The sequence below is a fragment of the Pithys albifrons genome, chromosome 1 (assembly GCF_047495875.1).
Source record: "Pithys albifrons albifrons isolate INPA30051 chromosome 1, PitAlb_v1, whole genome shotgun sequence".
Classification (NCBI taxonomy): domain Eukaryota; kingdom Metazoa; phylum Chordata; class Aves; order Passeriformes; family Thamnophilidae; genus Pithys; species Pithys albifrons.
This window is the reverse complement of record NC_092458.1, coordinates 112,223,607-112,239,631: the sequence shown is the minus strand read 5'-3', so window position 1 is coordinate 112,239,631 and position 16,025 is coordinate 112,223,607. Positions and strand designations below refer to the sequence as shown.

Below are 16,025 nucleotides of genomic sequence, written 5' to 3'. Positions count from 1 at the left end.
AACAGTTACAAGATGGTCCTGTCTGTCAGTCCCCATGAGTTCATGTTGAACTCATTGCCCAGTTTCAACCAAACTTGCAGAGAGATCAAGAATCCCTATATCTTTGATGAAATAATGCTGCCAAGTCCACACAAGGCAAGCCCCTGTTAATGGAGAGGCCACAGCATGTGTTCAACTTATGATTAGACTTTAGAGAATCTGTATGAGGAACAGAAGGACTGAAAACTTTTATAAGAACAAAAACTACAAAAAGTTACCTTCAGAAGCTTCACTGCTCAGATAACTTGTTGGGAGTTGCTGTACTGAGCTCTATGATATAAGTACTCTTAATTTTTTTTTTTAATTCCAACCTGTGCAGGGCATCCTGATAATTAAAGTGTCAACGTTTCAGTGATGAAAAGCCACATTGAAAATCAATGTTGAGTTGACATTGCTGCTTGCAGGGAAGATGGAAGTTCTTGTGAAGGTCTGCAAAACCAGCTGTGAAAGCTCTCTGTCAGCTTGGTGGGAGGGGAGAGCTGTAAGACTGAACCACCGTTTGCAGTTCTTGTCCTTTAAATTTTTGGCTGGCTGTAGGTAAAACCAGAGGCCTATCTCTCACGTGGAGGCCTCCAGAACTGCATGCCTTGCTTAAAACCTATTTGCAGGTATTTTGCCTGTTCCCAATACCAAGAGAACAGACTGAGTATGTATTACAGACTTGCTTACAAAAATGGCTTGCTATCTTACAGCATTCATAAACAGTCTCCATAAACACTGCAAAATAGTTGCTAATAGCCTAGATTGTGATTCTGACTGCATAAAAGATAAGTAATTTGAAATTATGAAAATTAGCGACTTACATAATTTGATTTATCCTGTTACAGTCTCAGTGAGGGTTTAATCATGATGCCTTATCCCCAGCTCTGCTGCTGCTGCACTGACAGTATATTGTCTGATTCAGAAAGGTCTAGTGAGAGTGCTGGGGTGGTATGAGGGGAAAAACAGGTAGATGGTATAACAGGAGTTATGTTTCAGTCTCTCATTTGTAATTATTCCATCTCTTTCTCATTATCTTTGTTTATCCTATTGCATTTTGATTTAGCAGTCTCTTTAAGCTTGTGTTTAATATGTATATTTCCATTTTGGATACAACTTTTACTGGAATGCCTAGTTCAGATTTGCTGATCTTTTGCAATCCATTAATGATTCCTCTGCCTCAGGAATGACTTTTCTATTTCTCCACTCCAGACAAGCAGGCACTATCCCATAGTCCAGCCCAGCTCCTGCATCTTGCCAAGGAAGATGCACAATGCAGCCCACTTACAGAGATGCTGAGCTGGAGCACATTCTCCAGGGCACAATGTCCTCCATGTTCATCATTTAGAGGAACCAGGCACAGGAGAAAACTCCATAACGAGCCTATGTGAGGCTGGGCATAGCAGCAGCTTTCATACCTCCATTAGTTTGGTTTCCTCAGAACAGCGCAGGGAGAAGAGGCTTCTCAGACAGTGTTGTCCAGACCTTGTTCTCAAAAAAGCCTTCTGCCTTCAAAAGTTCCTGACAATGAGCAAAAAGGGATAGTAGTGGCTTGTGCATATGCCAGAGAGGCAGCAAGTTCACAGCAGGACCACCCTGTTCAAATAAGGATTTGATTTTTTCAGTCAGACACAGGCTGTGGTACAGCCTCCTTATCACAGAGAATGTGAATCTGAGAAGCAGAGGCTGCAGTAGGAATATCTTTATCTTCTCAATTTATTTGTTAATGTACCTCCTTAGTTCTAATGGGGACCCTTATTTTGCCTCCCACTGGCACCTGCAGTAACACAGATAAAACCGGGTAAAAACCAGACAAGCACTTGCACACAAAATCCCTTTCATCTGGGCAATGGGTACTTAGAAGGAACTTGGACTCTAAATTGCAAACAAACATAAGGGATAAGGGTAGCTAGCTGGATAACCTTCCAGAAGGCAGAAACATCTTTTGAATTGCCTCTTTAGTTCCTTTCTTTACCACGTTATCATCACTTTGATCTAAATTGAATTGACTCCAAGCCAGTTTATTGCAATGTATGAGCTGCTCCCCTGTAGATGCTGGAGATGAGGCTCTTGCCTGAAAGCTCAGAGTGACACTGTTCACTCTCAAAGGCACTGAAGCAGAGGTGAGAACAAATTCTTGTGGTTCTCTCCACTACTAAGACAAAAGAAAAATTGATCCTCACTTTTAGGATAGGTTTTAGAAGTAGGTGACAATGCAAAGAAAGGAAGAAAGACTTTCTCCCTGCCTTTTCCCCTCTCCACAGTTGATCAAATGACATTCTTTTACCCAGCTGGGAGGCAGCTCTGTCTGAGGAGGAGAACAGTTCTGCCCATAGGGTCCCTCCACCCTTCCAGGATATTTCCTTGCTGCAACTCAGCTGTTTCTGAGATGACCGCTGTTGTGGGCAGGAAGAGGAGAAGACTGAAGAAAATAGACAGGGTGATAAAGTCTTTCTCACCAAAAGTAAGGGCAATACTGCTTGATCCTTACTCTCATTGATTCCTTCAACTTTAAAGGGCAGGACATCCAGCCCTTGAACAGGTGTTGGTGCAAAAGATTTGTAACAGAGAACATAAAAGTTATGATCTGTTCTCATTATCACAGAAAGAAGCTTTCTGTTTCAGTCAGGATGAACAAGCTTTTTATTTCCTGCCTGCTTTTATTACTTCACCAATTTATTAAAATCTTTATTTTTATATTCTTAATATCCCTGCAATGCTTTAACTTCTTAGGTCAGTGACTCATACCTACAGCTGTACAAGAGCAAACCTCTTCATATAAATGGCTTAATTTTCAGCCTGACCATGTAATTTTATCATTCTTCAAATGATCTATGCTTCTCTAGATTAAATGAATGAGTTTCCAGAAAGTAAAAGTGCTTGGGCTCAACAGACAAAGCTTTATGTCAGGTTACTGCCGAAGAAGTCTGCACAATATTGTCTCAATAAAAAATGAGAAAGTAAGAATCATTTAGTCACAGGTGTACTACACATTAGATATGCAGAAAAGGCATCACTAAATTATGTCAGCGCATAAGCAGTTCTCTCAATAACAGTTAAGGGAACAAACAAGCTGGTCACACCTAGGAAAAGTGCTGTTTTTATGAAAAGAATTGGCCGTAAAAAAGTCAGAATCACATTTCTAATGAAGTCCTGAAGTTTCCAGTGCTCCTTCCTATGTAAACAGTGTTCATCCCACATACATGTTTTCAACACATCCCTCTGTTAGCCTACCTTTAACTTAGGCTCTGTGTTGTTGCAATGAATTTCAATCCAGACGTCTGTGCCACTTCCACCAAGGTACTTCACAGATTTATGGGAGAAGTAAAGATATATGTAGTGTTCCCTTGCCTTTTCTGTTATAGATGTCTTTGATACATGCTACAAGTCAGATTTCAGCAGATGGATGCATCCAGGTAAGAAAATAGTGGCTTTGTCATCTCTCTGCATTGAAAATCCTTTCTAATTCTACTTTTTCACATATAAATTCTGGCCAAATCTGGTTTTCTAGTATTTCATACAGAGTTTTTTCTTATTACTTTTCTGATGCAGCAGAGATGAGAAATTTCTAAAAGACTACATAGAGCTCCCTTTGACTGTTAGAAGCCCATTAGGTGTGTTGCAGTGATCCTGGTAACTGTGCAGACAGCCCCCAGTTCATCCTCACCACACTCACCTGAGAAGTCAGTCAGCATCATTGCTGCGTTACTTGGGAAAATGACAGGCAAACTCTCTGTCCTAGTTACATCAACCCTAGTTTTATCTGCCCCTCTCTCTCAAATGAATGGAATAGCCACAGACTGTATGGGGACATTCAGCATAATCCCGGTGATACTGCAGTAGTGGAGACCACATGAGTCCTTAAAGGAAGAGAAACATCTCTGTGGGTCTGCACTGGAAAGCATTTTCCAAAGAGAATCAGGAGTCATCCTCGTCTTTCTCCATCCTTGCCCCAGAATATGTCCAAATACAGCAGATACAACCCATTCTTGAAAGTCATTTACATGGATGCAAAACAGACACTGTGCTTCTGTGTATTGTTTTTCCCATTTATCCTGTGTTGCATCAACAAGGCTTCACAAATAGGCCTTGAAAAAGAAGAATTTAATGGTAATTTCTGAAACTGGGTATTGAAAAGCAATGAGGAGTTTGCCAAAAATATGTTCCCCTCTTTATATGGATATAAATCATATATCTTGATTTTCTTTCTATACACTCTTATTCCAGCAGAGGTCAGCTCTGCCTGCGCTGGGAAAAAGTAAAGCAGTTCAAAATGTGGGTACCTGTGCACAGAGGAACACAAAGTGCTATTTTGTTCCTACCACCACTCATAGCACTAACCAAAGCCTATTTCAGGCCTTCCTCTCAAATGGAAAAAAAAAAAAGTGCTTTGAGGCAGGGCATCTATATCTTCAAGACTGCCATAAAAGCTGGTTAGAGAGCTCTTCTTTATTCTGCTGTGTGGCTCCAAGCCTGTTTGAGAACAGACTGTAACGTGCAAGAGAGCCAGAGAATGTGGTCCTTTGTGAAGTTAAAACTGCTGCAAGATGAGAAACCCCCAAAGAGCAAGAAGTGATGTCTGGATTGTGCTTTCCAATTACTGAACTATTAGGGAAACAGATGCTGCTGTCCTGTTGCAATTTTCTTCCTTTACTGCTGTATCAAAACTGTTACAAAAAGAGAAAGGTCTCTTTGCTCAATAATGTTTGATCAAAGTTTGTTCCAGTAAAACTGCTTGAGTGTATTCATAAATAATTGGAATGCTTTAAATGGCATCATTTCGGTGGGTATATGGATCACTACAAGTTTCCTCACCTCCATCAGTTACAGCTGTTCTTTAACATCAGCTCTTCAGAACATAAAAAAACATCTTGATGCCAAAGGCAAAATGTGTTGACAAAGCTTTGTAGTTTTACTCTTTGGTTTAGTGTCCCTCAGTTAACATTTTTTATTTTCCAGTTTTTGAGTGTCAACATGTGTTTCACATTTTGCTCCTAAACAAAATTCTCTGACTGAGTCACTGTAGTTAGAGGGCTGCTTTTCTGAGTGACAGATCCTCCCACTATTCTTTCTTCCCCTCCTCTTTGGTTTCACAACCTAGCCTTTGCCTTATGCATTCTCCTTTTCTCATCAGTACCCAAGGAGGAGACCATGTTTAAATATTCAGAAGTACACTGTTCATGGCAAGATGCTGTATTATACAGCACTGAAAATGTGCAAGACACTTTTATTCTCTTTTATTTTTAAATTATTGCTACATTCAGAATTTTTGTTAATTGTCATTAATGATTGACACACTTAACAGACTTTTGAAGTTAGAAATTTATGTCTGCTTTTGTGAAATTAAATGTCATGCTTTAGACAGAAATTGTTCATGTAACCAGTGATGTGTGCCATTGAGACAGCCCCTGCTTCTGAAGGATAATGTCTAAAAAACCCCAGAGAGTCTCACTGTAAAACTAATGCCAGGTTTTGCTAATCAATGTTTTTCATCCTTTTCTCGTACCTTTTTTAAAATTAGCTCCTTAATACTAAAAAAACAGGTGAAGTTTCAGTCCATCTATGCATCCCATTTTCTTTGTTTTATTAGGGAGATTTTGTAGTTTGAAACGACTGAATGTGGCTTGCCTATTTCTTGTGTAGCTAAATATAACATCAAATTGTTGCCATTTGTCTAACAAAATACCAGGAGAACCAGTAAATAAATTCAGTACAAGATCAAGGATAGGGCTAATGAGCAGCAGACTTGAGAATACCTGAGAACTGAGAGAATACCTGAGAACGGAGAGAAGAAACATAAACCCACTAGAAAGAGGTAATTAAGGCGTACCATCATAATGAACTTGCACTCTGGGTGCAGTTGTGTTGCCCAGATGCAGCCTTTTGAAGTGTCAGATGAATGTTAGGGAAAGCAAGCAGAGCTATTTTTCTTTTAGGGCTTGTTTCTCCTGATGGCGTTATCTGTTACAGGTCAAGAAGCTACAGATGACAGCTGAATAGGTCATCTTAAAAACAAGACATACACACAGAGCTGTTGCTGCTGATTAAAGATTACACATCTAAGTTTAGATGACACTCTTGGCTCTTGTGTGATTATAGTGGATTTAGAATTCTGCTGTGAATGTCCAATTGTGTCACAACAGCACACACAGACAGCTCAAACTGATGTTCACCAGAGACCGTTCAAGTGCTTCACCAAAGAGCAAGATATTTTCTGGAAAACTGTCAGCATTTGGAAGGCTTTGATTCTCTGCCCAACACCTACAGGTGCTTGTTGCAACTACAGACAGCTGTGAGCAGGTTCCACACTTACACCCTCTTTACTTGTCTTTCTTTAGTAGCTGCATCCAAACACAGGTCCTTTCCAGGTCAAATTTGTCTTTACAGAGAGTTCAAAGCACCACTGAGTTTTGTGCCAATAACTAATGGAGGCATTCTGGGCTGCCCATCTTGTTTCATTTTATCATCTGTCTGGTAGTAACTGGCTTGCTCTGGGCTGAGGAGAGCCTCATTTGTTTTCCCCATGGAGAAAACTTAGTGTTACTAGGCCATTGCCAAAAATCTGAAATGCAAAATAACCCCAAAAACCTAAACCAAGCATATCTGAAAAAAATTAGAAAATATGTCTCTTCTGCTGAGAGATTCCGGCTCCCTAGCGGAAGTGTGGCTGGTGCCCACAATATTCCATTTAGAGCAGTGTAAACAAACAGCTGTGCCCACACTGCATGGCATCTAACAGAGGTCCATGTGTCTGAAAGACATCACTACTATTTTTCAGAAATTTTAGGGTTCAAAATGTCTAAATTGACATGAGGGCTGACACAGTGGAATGGTAGTTTCATAGCCTAATACCAAAGGGGAGATGAGGTGCATGTCCTTGGGCATGGCATGAAGGCTCGTGAGAGCTTAAGGGTAGAAGATTTGCTGAAAAGTGTGCTGGAAAACATTATACAGGACAGAAAGATTCCAATCTGGGTATGGTCTTGGTTATTGTGCTTATCTGAAATGGTCTCTACAAGCCACCTCTAAATCCACACCTGACTTATGTCTTGGAGGAAACTGGTTTGGTCTGTAACAGGGTGCAAACAAACTAAAATCAATACAGTTTGGATGACCAGGAGGTAGGGACACAACAGCAGATCAAAGTGACAGTGGTAGACACAGATGCTCATTCGTAATACAAAATGGTTGTTTATTTTAAACATCCTAAAATACTAATTAAAAAAATCCAAAAGCCCATAATCACACAAGGCTTTTGGTCTAGATGAAAAGAAACACATTTTATCTTTTCCAAAACAGCAGGGGCCCTTTTCACTACTGGCAACTGTCACTCTTCAGGTAATTTCATAATAAGACCTGCAGTACAGTCTTTGGAGAAGAGTGAGGCTTGGCTGGAAGAAAAAATTAAAAGCCTTCAGTAAAAGGCAGAGAGTGAATGAGCTTGATTTATGACCCTCATGTAAGAAATCTTTGTGCAAAAGAGATGGTAATGATGCCATTATGCTGGGCAAGCCCAATACAGAAGATTGTTTATGTAGATACAACTGTTAGAGAGGACAAGATGGAAGTCATTTCCCTAGGAAAGGCATCAACAGCCTTAAATGCATCTTTTACAAAGACCAAAATGCTATTAGACTTCTGAAGTTTAGCTTCCCTGTTTTCTTGAGAGGATAATTATATTATTTGCTTGTTTTCTCTGGTACCTTTGAATTTTTCTTATGTCATTAAATAACTTCAATGTCATTTTTTGCTCCTGGCTGCTCCCTTGAGTGGCCCCTGGCCCTGGTTCTTCCCCTCCCTGTCCGGGGACTGTCACTGGGTCCTGTAACTGGCACTTGGCTATGTCTGCCTGTGCTTGGCTGTGCCCCTCAGTGAGTCAGTGCCCATGTGGGTTCACCTCAGTTCCCAGCACATTCCCACTTGCAGAGCAGCCCTGCTCTCTCTGCCCCCACGTGTCCAGGTTCAGGATGTGGATGGCCAGAGAGCAGTTTTTCAAGAAAGATCCAATGGTTACATCATCTGTACATGAATCAGCTCCATGAGGTTGCTGACATACATTGAGATGTACATCTCTGCCTGGTCAGTCATTTCTGCTCATTCTATTCACCTTCATTTCTTAAAACAACCTTTAATTCCAGGTCAATTGTTCCACCCATTTGCATTCCCCCTCGACTTTTTATCACCTGCACACTTAGAAGTGTACAGGTTATTCCCTAGGCTCAACTGTCAATGAATAATTAAACACTAATTAGTATTAAACTGTTAATTAGAACATTACATGATACCTGTGAGTGTCTCCTGAACAACCACAAGTGTGTAAGCTTTATAACTTGACAATAATTGTTACAATGAGCTATTAAGACCTATTTTCTGATAAAGTTTTCCAGACAGTGAAACATATTCCTCGTAGTACTTTCACCCAAGACACATTTATTGCTTTGTGTCTGTGGCAATGTTAGAAGCTTTTGCTGTATTTACTAGGATTTATTATAACACCAGTTGGAGGAAGAAACTATGATAACTGATTGAGTTGCCTCTGTAAGCAATACAGATGTGGTCCAAATTTGCCCACATCCTCTAGTGCTTGAATTACCAATAAACCATGGCCTGAATTCTCTCCCAGAGATCATCTTTTGATCATAGACCTCTCCGTTTCAGTTTTCCCTTTTGGTTTCAGAGCACTCTAGTCTTGTCAGTGACTCAGCGAACCATACTTGTACTCCGTGGGCTCCATCACTGCCTACTGCAGTGGTTTCTCCAAGCCAGGCTGATCTTTTATAATCTGGAACACAGCTAAGGATAAGAAAATGAGTATTGATAGCTACTTTTTTCCCTGTATTGAATTTAGACATAGTCTTATGCTTAGCACAAATAAACTGAATGGATTTAATGCTATCAAATAAACAGTGCTAGGTAAAAAGAGAGGAACGTTTCTTTTATCCCAGAGGAAGGATCACTTTTCTTCAGCAAATGATCCAATTATGGCCCAAATGTATGCATCTGGAGACTAACAAATGCAGTTAAACACAAAGAAATCATCTGCACTTAAACTGGAAAATACTTGTTTCACAAATATCACAGCAGCCCTACAGTAAGTGTCATGAACACTGGATTCTGGGAGAAGCAACAGCCACAATGATTTTTGCTGCCCACACAGAAAGTTTTCCAATCAGGGCAGTGTCAGTGCTTCCATCTGAGTGCAATCAGCAGCAATCCAGAAAGTCAAACCCCAGGAAACTCAACCAGCAGAGGATGAGGGAAGATGGTCTGCCTGAAACCTTGCTGCTGTGAGGCAAGGAGAATGGTGGGACTGGGAGAAAGAGGAAGGAGGTAAGATGCAAAGTAATGCTGAAGTCATGTTATGCTGCTGACCATAGGAGTGATTCACTGAACATCGTGTCCTCTATCAGAGGTAGGGAGCAATAAGCAGAGAACATTTGGCATTCCTGTCCATGAAAAGACCCAAGCCAACTGTTCTGCTCCACTCATTCAGCTGCTGCAGAAACCAGCTACAGACAGCTTTAGGAAGAAAGTGGGAAAAGGAATGAAACTTGATTAAAGCAAACTTTTATTTCCACTGCTGTGAAAAAGGAGGAAGAGGAATCTTATTGTTGCCTTTTTGACCAAAATTTTTACTGCAGACAGGACTACACAGTTACAGGTATAGTAATTCAGTGCTCTCAAATTCTATTTTGAAGGTCAAAAATTTCTAAAATTGTCATATTTCTGGTTTTGACTTGCAGTAGCAGAGTTCAGAAGTCCTCCTCAAGTCAGAAGAAGCTGTCAAGTGAAACCACGCTTCAATAGATAAAAACTACTTTTTGGAAGAATTCCATCAAATTATAATCATCTCTCATTACTGCATAAGCAGCAGCTTCTCTGGGTAAGGTAGCCAGTTACAGCTGTTTTTAATCTACTCTGTCAAAAATCTACATACTGGATCCGACATTTTTTGTGGTTCTTAAGTTTTTGTTTCTGCTTTCCTTTCCTCTTTCTCCACCAAGTCAAATTGCCAATGTTCCTTCATAGTTCATTGCAATATATTGTTCATTTTTATGAACTCCATATTGGCTTCCATGAAATTAGTATGTGTATTTGTGTACATGTGCATATAAGCACTCACACCTACTTATATACACAAGTGGGTAGCTGGGTCACCTCAGCCTCTCTTTGTACCTCGTAGACAGCTTATTAGCAGGATTATCACAATGCAATCCAACATTCCCTGGGGCAGAGAATGACTTTTAGAAAGTTTAGCACTTAAGGCATAACTTCTGTGTTTGTACATGAGCCAGCTCACTGGATGATTCTTTTTGGGTGTTTTTGCTATCAAACCATTCTTTTTGCACCATCAACACAAATCAGTCAAAGCCTGAAAAGGAACATTGCCATTTAACGGTGTAGTAATGGTTTCTTACAAAATACAAGGAATTAGGCACAAAATTCTATGAAAAAAGCAAGCAAGAAAATTAATTTAGGCAGCCATTTTATCACTTTGGAAAGCCTTATCTTAAGCTTGGGGGTGCTTGTCAATCAAAACTTTCAAAACTTAGCTTGCATTTTGACAAGAAGAAACAATACTTAAACACAGTCAACGAGGCTACTTGCTCATATGTTGGTAGAGTTTTTCAAATCCCCTCATTTTTTGAAGAAGCCAATGATGTGGGAGTCCTTAAGTTGGGGTTTTGTGGTGCTGAGCAGCTGATGCTTCGTGGTAGACCAAGCAGTGGTGCCTATTTAAAACTAGTGCTCCTGCCTTTAGGTTCAGGCTGTCTGCCTCTCCCCTACAGAAAACCTGCAAACCCACAGCTCAGAGTCAAAACACAGTTTCATAGCTCTTTCATTTCCAAGCAAGCCTCCCAAATTACCATGTGATGCACTCTTAGTGTAGGCAAGGGAAATTCAAAAGTTTTTAATCAATTCTTAGGATGCCTAGGTCTGCACTCCCATGTGCTTTTCTTCCTCCAGGAACTGCAGGAGAACTGAGGACACAGAGTGCAGGAAATGACCACTCTCTTATTCCATTCTCTTAGTCCATCATTAATTTGTAAGATGAACCATTAAGAAAATAACACTTGAAATTCAATATATATAATATACATTCCCAACATTTTCTGAAATGTGCCTTGGTTTTAATTAAAATGTGGAGTGTATACACTGAAGGACACGTTTCTCTGCCTGGAGCAACTTGCCCACCATAGACATCAAATGCCAAATGAAAAAATACTTTGTTTTGTTCTTAGATTGATAATTGTCCAACTCTATCACATTTGGAAACATAGCATAGTAGCAGAGGGCAACATTATGTCTGACATACATAATTAGTTCACAAAAAAATATAGCCAGGGGACATATTTTTCATAGAATCACTTTTTTTCACGCAATAGTTGCAGAGTAATGGATCACATTGATCCTTTTTGCTAAATGGTATGACAAAGTAAATGAGCATTTGTATAAAAATGCCATAACAGTTAAAGCTTGAATTAGGGAGTCTGTAACCCTTGTTTGTGCTCAGAAATTACCCTGTAGGTGAGAATGTAACATTAAAATGAAGGAAAAGGCATCCAAAGATGAGAGATACAACCCATCAAATACTGAAAAGCATTATATTGTGTACCTAACATTAATCACTTGAGATCCTAAAGTACAAATTGCCTCCAGCAGTTTCTAAAGTTATATCACAGGTTAAATGGACACCCACAGATAGAGATTAGTCATTTAAAAGACAAAGGTATAAAAACTGATTTCAACTACTAAAGCTGTCTTAAAGTAATTTGTTCTTGTAATTTTGAAGCTATGCCTTCCCCCCCCCCCCCCCCCCCGTTTCTGGGTGAGAGGCTCTTACTAGGGCAAGCCACTGAACCTGGCAGCATACAAGGCTTTTTCCAATTAATCCCTTAGAGGAAATTGGGGCAAAAACATGTTACTCTTTCAGATCCAATAAATTCAGTTCTCACAGTTCTAACAGTTGTGCATTAGCAAGTTATTAAAAATATCTGAATTTCAATCACTTATGCTCTTTCAAATTCTCAAATAATGGTATGTCATCCTCAGATGTGGAATTAACACTAAATGCCATCAGCACCTGAGAGACTCCCTGTGCAACAGGAGTACTTTTTGTCTGTAACCCCATCTCAAGAGGAATCTTGGTATTGAAAAGTCATAGTCTACAAGGAGTGAGTCCCTCCTACCTGAGTGTATTCTATTAGCCCTTTCATTTGCTGCTGGATGAAAAAACAGGTAATTTGGAGCTCACAGAGGGGAGGGAAGGAAGGAAGGAGGAGGAGGAGGAAATATGCAGGGAAACTTGCTTCTCTGCAGGTTTCACTGAAGGCAGTAAGAGCTGTAGAGTCCAAAACTTCTGGTAAAAATGAAAAAAAAACCAAACAACTCAACCATCAGTGACTTGATTAATCTCTTCTTATGACAGTGGGATTTCTGACTAACCAAAGTTTATTTATTGTATTAACATTTTACAACGGCTTGGAGCGAATTACCTTTTCCCCTTTGACACTTGAAGTGCTTCAGTATCCACAATCAAAAAAAAAAAAAGAAAAAAAGAAACTTTCAGATATTTATGACAGGCTTGGCAGAAATCTGGACTTGGCAGAAAACAACCCAAAGAGAAAGGTGTGAATGGTGATTCTGAAGAGGCAGAGGTAGCAAGAGCAATGTACTTACAGTACCTTAAAGCAACCTGATGCAATTGTCACCTTTTTTTCAGTGTTCAGAAAGTAATATTCCTTGGAGATACTAATGCTTTGAGCAGTGCTACTGACCAGTGACTTAACCCTTCATGTCCTATATGCAGGGGAAACAATGCTTCCTACTTCTATATTCCTGCTTTATTCAACACTGCAAAAAGTGAAGTGTGCAGTGTCAGCACACAGCACTTTGTATGCTCATGAGCAAAGATTTTTTGTACCCCCTAAGCAAAATGCTTTTCTCTTGGGTCAACAGATCTTGGTATTTAGCAGACTGAAAATAACCAACAAATACACATTTTTATCCCATTTTCAAGAGTAACAAGATAAATGGTGGATGAATATAAGTTTTCAAAGATTAATTTAGAGATGTCATCACAGCAAGCAGCAGTTCAGAGCAGAAACACATGCCAGGCACTTTGAAGAGCACGTGGGGTTCTGTCTCTCTGCTTTGACTACCGAGACCAGTTTCCAAGGTAAGGTCCCTAAAATATGTGCCCAACAGCAAATATTGTAAATCTCTCCTCCTTTTCTTTGCTTTCCCTTGCATTGTTTGTAGTCCTCTGTGGCTAAAAAACTCAAATCTCAAGTCTTGTGCTTGGACAGTATCAGGTTGGTGTGTGTGCCTGTGCAGGTGAATATGCACATACATGTGTGGTAGGTAGATCAATACATGGTTTCCTTCCTTTCTCAGAAGCCAAAAAAAAATCACTGAAGAGCAATGAAGCTACACTGAGCGAAGTTTTTCTCAAGTCAGAATCGGAAGTTTAGCTCATATTTTACAGTAAAGTTCTGGTCAGTAATTTTTTCCAACCATGTATACTCCATGTTTTTCTTATTTTATGAGAACAGAACAGTCTTTTCTCTATGCACTATTTTTTATTGACTGATCTTTCATTTTTATTTCCCTTAGGTAAATGTCTGCTAGAATAATTAGTACTCTAAGATGAAGAATAGTTGTAGTAGACAGCATAAATGTCTGTAGATTTATAGTATCTAACAAAGCAAAGACATATAATCCCCTAAAGTTGGTTTTCAGACTGTACAGAAAACCTGGAGTTACCCAGTCTCACAAAGCATCCAACTGATACAGTAACTGCATAAAACTAATAACCTCACAAACAAAAGCCCTTTGGATTATGAAGCTGTACAAATTGCGTGAACTGCACAAATCACAGCATAATTCTATCACTGAAAGGAAACCGAATAATTACAGAGCTAAGAAATACCATCTGATTTGGCTTGAGTAACCTCTTGGCAGAATCCTCAAGTTGAATTAGGATGAAAACAGAAGACAGTCCACTTGTTAACATCATAAACTAAAGAGATTCAAAGCCTACTTGGAATTTCAGATGTGAATGCCAGCATACAAAATTAATCGACATATGGGATTGCATGTGTGTATCATACACACATCTTTGCTGTACTGGCATCGGCAAAAATTAAACTAAAGAACAAACAAACTCAAAGGGATGCTGCCACAGGAAATCTCATCTATGTTCAGGTCGATAAAACCTATGAACATATTTGCAAGGCTGGTATGAACTAGGAAGGTTTTCATTCCTCAGTGCAACTTTAGGCAAAAGCAGAAACCGAGTCTTCCTCTGTTGCAAACCGTATTTCAAGTTCTCCGACAGCACAAGATAAAGCTAATTAACGCAAACTAAAGAATGACGAAATGAAGCCAGATAAGCCACAAATATCTATATAAGCAATATCCAATATATAAGCACACAGCAAGCAATATAATGAAAAGTTAGCTAGATTTACCGTTTTAATTGTCCAAGTGGGTGGTTTGTTTGGGTTTGTTTGTTTTTTTGGTTTTGGTTTTTTTTTGGTTTTTTTTGGAGTGGGAAACGTCGGGAGCTGCTTTCACGAGGACTCGTCCATACGCATCCACCTCCGGCTCCGGCGCGGGGAGCGAAGCGTTTCCCTCCGCAGCAGCCAAAAATAAGAAAACGCGGTGAGGGGCGGGGAGGCGGCAGCCGGGTGGGCAAACTCCGGCGCCGCCCCGAGGGCTCCCCTGCCCCGCGGAGCAGCCCCGACGCTCCTCCGCCGCCCCGCAACTCGCGGGAGCCGCCGGGGCGGGGCGGGCGCTGCCGGGGGCGGGCGCCGGGATGATGCCCGGCGGTGCTCCGCCCGCGCTGCCCGCGCCTCTCGGGAGATGCCCGGAGATGCGCGGACCCGCCGCTCCGGCGCGATGTGCGGACAGCGGCTGCCGCGCTTTGCGGGGGCTGCCCTACGCTTGTGCCCCTCTCCGGCTCCCCGAGCCGGACGCGGACTGGGAGGAGCCATGCGAGTCCTCTGGGTTGGTGGTGGAGGACCCTGGTGTACCCTAAATTGGGTGGAAAGGGTGCTGCTGCCTCGTCGTCTTCTTCTCAGTCTTTGCCTGATGGGGAAGATCTGTTTTAAGCATCTGGTTTATATCGGATTTTGGAGCTTCGGAAGTGCGTGCTAGTGGAGGAAATCCTCAACCTCCTCCAAAATGTTATGACCGCGCTGTGAGAAAGAGGTGCCAGGGTGCGTGTGAAGTGATGCAGAGGTGGAAAATATGTGCTTAGTTCTGCAGAGGAAAAGCGCAGCTGTCAGAGTCCTGTATTTGGACCAGCAGATTGTGAAGTGATTGACACCTTACTGAGGGGCTTAGACATGCCTGGGAGGTAACTGACCTGCTGTCCCTGTGCTGAGCCCCAGGTTCTTTGGAACCAAATAGTTGCAGACCTACTCAGTGTCTTTTCTCTCCTTCTTGACATTCACCACTGGCCTCCACACTCAACAGGTCTCAGTGGTTACTTCTAGCCCATAGTCTGAGAAGGCTGAATACCACACAGACAACCCCTCTGCAAGCAGTGCTTTGAGGCTCCCCTTTGCATGCTGTTTGCAGTTCACTTCTGTGATACACATTTTAGCTCAGTACCAAGTAATTCATGTGGTAGTCAGTGCCCTTTCCTTTAGCTCATGATGCTTGTTGTTTGGTTGGACCTCTATTTATACAAGTTTTTGTTTTTGAAGCAACCCAAAATGCATTTCAATGAAATCAGTCCCTACACACCATTACAAACCTTTATTTCACAAAAGCTTGAAAGAGTTCGAAGTACTAGAAGTTAATTTACAACATGGTTTATTACAAAAGGCAAAGGAAACCCTTTATAGATAGAAGGCTTCATCAGTCTAATTAGATGCAGTCTGCCCAGGCCATTTGGTGCCTGCCAGATTCTGAAGTGGTTTCTCAGGACTTATCTTCTTCAGGCTTTTTAAGTTCCAGTTTTATATCAGCTGAACACTTTTCTTTTGCAGGTTTTG

The 16,025-nt window shown here is 40.9% G+C and overlaps 1 protein-coding gene across 3 annotated transcripts in view; it reads right to left on the bottom strand.

The window, feature by feature from the left end:
- Positions 1–14,680, bottom strand: part of HTR1F (5-hydroxytryptamine receptor 1F) — a 108,186-nt gene extending 93,506 nt beyond the window's left edge. For all 3 annotated transcript variants that reach the window (XM_071563567.1, XM_071563576.1, XM_071563584.1), the window contains exon 1: positions 14,493–14,680. The gene's annotated coding sequence lies outside the window, so the exon portion shown is untranslated. The remainder of the gene's footprint in view (positions 1–14,492) is intronic.
- Positions 14,681–16,025: the final 1,345 nt, after the last annotated feature.